The following is a 5,570-nucleotide window of genomic DNA, read 5'->3' as shown; positions in this document are numbered from 1 at the left end:
TCATTGAAGCCTGGTTCAGGGGCTACCAAGGGAGTCCTAGATTAGTAGGTATCCGGACAGCTGGACTATAACCTTTTGCCGGACTGTTGGACTATGAAGATACAAGATTGAAGACTTCGTCCCGTGTCCGGATGGGACTCTCCTTGGCGTGGAAGGCAAGCTTGGCAATACAGATATATAGATCTCCTTCTTTGTAACCGACCTTGTGTAACCCTAACCCTAACCCTCTCTGGAAGGAAAGTTCTCCAGGAATGCGTCTGCCAGGTTCTCCCAACATCCAATGGAGATTGCTGGCAAGGTATTCAGCCAATGCTGAGCCGGTCCTTTGAGTTTCAACGGGAGATACTGGATAGCGCGTAGATCATCCCCGCGGGCCATGTGAATGTGGAGGAAGAAATCCTTGATCCATACCCCAGGGTCAGTAGTACCATCGTATGATTCAATATTCACGGGTTTAAACCCTTCTGGGAAGTCATGATCCTCTATGTCGGGCTATGTCACGACGCAGTTCGTACGAGTCATATCTGCCATGTTTGGCCCGACCGGATTTATTTTTGGTATATCCGAAATGACAGTCATTGTCATGTGTTGGGGCGCGCCCTCGTGATCCGAAGATTGATCTTTTGTGTCCTGCTTTGTTTTCCAATACGTCCGGCAGGTCCTGCATGTTACCTCGGGCCTTGCTGTTTTTGTTTGACTGGCGACGGGGTGCGGGCTGGACTTCAGGCTTATATGCCACTTTGTCGCGGCCACGAGATGGCCAGTCTGCCGCATCATTTGCTGGAAGTGCAGGATTTAATGCTTCCTCTTCAAGTTGGAGTAGCAACCTGCGCTTTGGGAAACCTTTGATTGGGCGCTCGAGTTCGTGTTCCTCGACTGCCAAGACCTCAATCCATCTATCCGCTAGCAGATCTTGCTCAACTTGAAGCTGTTGTTGCTTTTTCATCAGGCTTTTTGCTGTGGCAATAAGCTGGCGCTTCAAGCGCTCCTGTTCGATGGGATCCTCAGGCACGGTAAATTCTTCGTCGACGAGGCTCACCTCCTCTTCGGAGAGAGGCATGTAATTGTCATCCTCTGATTCTCCGTCTACTTCCTGTTCGTTGGGGCTGGCTTGCCCATCCTCCTGCTCAAAGCCTGCCTGGAGGGGATTGTCTACGTCTTTGGCACTATTTGCGGCGTTATTGTCTCCTGTGCCGGTATCGCTGTTTTTGCTATTGCGGGGTTTAGAGTGGCGCCGATGACGCTGGTTCTTGGATTGCTTCTTGGGGGGGGGGTTATCCTCCGTTGTGTTATTGCCATCACTTTCTTTAGGGGTGTCCACCATGTATATATCATACGATGAGGTGGCAGTCCAGCGCCCTGTGGGCGGTGGTTCCTGTTCGTCTCCCGCATCATCGTCCAAACCGTCGATGTCTTCGGAGTCAAAGTCGAGCATGTCGGTTAGGTCGTCGACAGTGGCTATTAAGTGGGTGGTGGGTGGGGAACGAATTTCTTCATCGTCCGCTTCCCACTCGAGCCGGACATAGTTCAACCAAGGGTCTCCTGACAAGGAGAGAGAACGTAATGAGTTTAGCACGTCACATAGGGGTGAGTGCTGAAAGATATCTGCGGAGGTGAACTCCATGATCGGTGCCCAATCAGATTGGAGGGGAACTGACGCGAGTGGTTTGGAGTCTGTGGCCGGGGACGAATCCGAGGGTCCGGCAACACAGCTCTCATAGGAGGTGAAGTCAGTATTCATCTCTATCGCCGCTGAGTGTGCGGCCTCCGTGGCGGGGTCCATCCACCCGTCCTAGGACGGCGCGATCTGTCCCGGATTGAGGGCCGGAGTAGTTACAGGTGTGATCTCCCGAACAGTGTCCGATGGCAGAGCTAAATCAAGCTCATCGTGACTATGCGGCGTACCTGACCTGGGTTCGAATCCGTCAAAGATAAAGTCTCCGTGGATGTCGGCGGTATAGTTCAAGCTTACAAACCTGACCTGATGGCCAGGGGCGTAGCTCTCGATCTGCTCCAAATGGCCAAGCGAGTTGGCCCGTAGTACAAATCCGCCGAATACGAAGATCTGTCTGGGGAGGAAAACCTCACCCCAGATTGCATCGTTGCCGATGATCAAAGGAGCCATCAAGCCTTTGTTGTGACGTTACAGTGGAACTCTCAATGAAAGCACCAATGTCGCTGTCAAAACCGGTGGATCTCGGGTAGGCCCAAACTGTGCGTCTAAGGCGGATGATAACAGGAGGCGGGGGACACAATGTTTACCCAGGTTCGGGCCCTCTCGATGGAGGTAATACCCTACTTCCTGGTTGATTGATCTTGATGATATGAGTATTACAAGAGTTGATCTACCATGAGATTCATCAAAATAAGCAAACAACACATGAAAAATAGAATCTATCAAAAACAGAACAGTCTGTAGTAATCTGTAGCTAGCGCAAGATCTAGAACCCCAAAAATTATAAAAATAAATTGCTGGACATTAGGAATTTATCTATTAATCATCTACAAAAAGAATTAACTAAATAGAACTTTCCAAATAAAAATGGCAGCTGTTCTCGTGAGCGCTTAAGTTTCTATTTTTTACAGCAAGATATCAAGACTTTCCCCAAGTCTTCCCAACTGTTATACTTGGCACAAACTCTAATTAAACACAAAAAAGACAACCAAACAGAGGCTAGGTAAACTATTTATTACTAAACAAGAGAAAAAAGCAAGGAATAAAAATAAAATTGGGCTGCCTGCCAACAAGCGCTATCGTTTAACGCCCCTAGCTAGGCATAAAAAGCAAGGATAGATCTAGGTATTGCCATCTTTGATTTTCAACTTTTTAGCGGAATCAAGCTCGAATCCGGGAGGTTTTTTACGTTTCCCTTCATATTCTGAAATTTTTAGATCTAAAGAATCCAACCGCTTATTGCAAAGAGTAATCAACATATTCATGCGGTGAATATTTCCGCTAACTTTCTTAAGAGGTCCAAGAGACTTCTGTAAAATCTTAGTAACTTCACAAACTTTAAAAAAAACTTGTGTCTCTTCCTGGGTAGGATGAGGCCCCTTTTGTTGAGGTAGTGTTCCCACTAGACCTTCTATAATTTCAAGTGCAATATGTGGATCAATTTCAATAAAATTGCCTTTGGCAACGCAATCCAAGAGTTGTCTATGAGACATATTTAATCCAACATAGAAATTGCGAAGCGAAATTCTCAGGTTCACTTCAGAGGTACAATTACGATAAGACTCCATTATCCTCAACCAGGCATCTTTTAAGTTTTCTCCTTGTCTTTATTTGAAGTGAAAGACTTCAAACTCAGGGGACAACAGAGTGGATAAGGGTCTAGCCATGGCGACAAGCAAACGAAAAAGAGGCGAATAGAGAAAGAGAGGGAGGATAGAGAGAGAGAGAGGGCAAATAAAAGGGCAAGGGTGAAGTGGTGGAGAGGAAAACGAGAGGCAAATTGCAAATAATGTAATGCGGGAGATAAGGGTTGTGATGGGTACTTGGTATGTTGACTTTTGCATAGCCTCCCCGACAACGGCGCCAGAAATCTTCTTTCTACCTCTTGAGCACTACGTTGGATTTCCTTGAAGAGGAAAGGATGATGCAGCAAAGTAGCATAAGTATTTCCCTCAGTTTTTGAGAACCAAGGCATCAATCCAGTAGGAGGCTATGCACGAGTCCCTCGTACCTGCACAAAGAAAATAACTCCTCGCAACCAACGCGATCAGGGGTTGTCAATCCCTTCACAGTCACTTACGAGAGTGAGATCTGATAGATATGATAGGATAATATTTTTGGTGTTTTGTGATAAAGATGCAAAGTAACATAAAAGCAAAGTAAAAAGCAATGGAAATAACTTAGTATTGGAAGATTAATATGATGAAGATAGACGCGGGGGCCATAGGTTTCACTAGTGGCTTCTCTCAAGAGCATAAGTATTTTGCGGTGGGTGAACAAATTACTGTTGAGCAATTGACAGAATTGAGCATAGTTATGAGAATATCTAGGTATGATCATGTATATAGGCATCACGTCCGAGACAAGTAGACCGACTCCTGCCTGCATCTACTACTATTACTCCACTCATCGACCGCTATCCAGCATGCATCTAGAGTATTAATTTCATGAAAACAGAGTAACATGATTTAGAGGGATAAATTCATGCAATATGATAAAAACCCCATCTTGTTATCCTCGATGGCAACAATACAATTCGTGCCTTGCTGCCCCTACTGTCACTGGGAAGGACACCGCAAGATTGAACCCAAAGCTAAGCACTCCTCCCATTGCAAGAAAGATCAATCTAGTATGCCAAACCAAACTGATAATTCGAAGAGACTTGCAAAGATAACCAATCATACATAAAAGAATTCAGAGAAGATTCAAATATTGTTCATAGATAATCTTGGTCATAAACCCACAATTCATCGGTCTCAACAAACACACCGCAAAAACAAGATTACATCGAATAGATATCCACAAGAGAGGGGGAGAACATTGTATTGAGATCCAAAAAGAGAGAAGAAGCCATCTAGCTAATAACCATTGCCCCGAAGGTCTGAGGTAAAATACTCACACTTCATCAGAGGGGCTATGATGTTGATGTAGAAGCCCTCCGTGATGGATGCCCCCTCCGGCGGAGCACCGAAATAGGCCCGAAGATGGGATCTCGTGGATACAGAAAGTTACATTAGTGGAATTAGGGTTTTGGCTCCGTATCTGATCGTTTGGGGGTACGTAGGTATATATAGGAGGAAGGAGTACGTCGGTGGAGCAATAGGGGGCCCACGAGGGTGGAGGGCGCGCCTGGGGGCGGTGGTAGGCGCGCCCCCTACCTCGTGGCCTCCTCCGTTATTCTTGATGTAGGGTCCAAGTCGCCTAGATCATGTTCGGTGAGAAAATCACGTTGCCGAAGGTTTCATTCCGTTTGGACTCCGTTTGATATTCCTTTTCTTCGAAACCCTAAAATAGGGAAAAAATAGCAATTCTGGGCAGGGGCCTCCGGTTAATAGGTTAGTCCTAAAAATAATATAAAAGTGGATAATAAAGCCCAATAATGTCCAAAACAGTAGATAATATAGCATGGAGCAATAAAAAATTATAGATACGTTGGAGACGTATCATTGGACCTTTTAAAAGATCCAAGGATAAAAAGACCCACATCTTGGTGGCGGTTGACAAATTTACGAAGTGGCTTGACGCAGAGCCGGTGAGTAACTGTGACGCAGCGACGGCGGTTCAATTCATCAAAAAGGTGATTTTCTGTTTTGGCTACCCTCACAACATTATAACTGATAATGGCACTAATCTGTCTAAAGGTGTTATGAAAAAATTCTGTCAACGAGAACATATTCGTCTTGATGTGTCATCAGTCGCTCACCCCCAGTCCAATAGTCAAGCTGAAAGAGCCAATAAAGAAATTTTGAGAGTCATGAAGCCCCGACTTATGGTCCCTTTGCAGAGGACACCGGGTTGTTGGGTGGAGGAGTTGCCTTCAATGCTATGGAGTATCAATACTACCCCCAACAGATCTACGGGTTACACGCCTTTCTTCATGGTTTACGGAGCAGAG

Source organism: Triticum dicoccoides, chromosome 4A (genome assembly GCF_002162155.2).
Source record: "Triticum dicoccoides isolate Atlit2015 ecotype Zavitan chromosome 4A, WEW_v2.0, whole genome shotgun sequence".
Lineage (NCBI taxonomy): Eukaryota > Viridiplantae > Streptophyta > Magnoliopsida > Poales > Poaceae > Triticum > Triticum dicoccoides.
Note: the sequence above shows the minus strand (reverse complement) of the source record.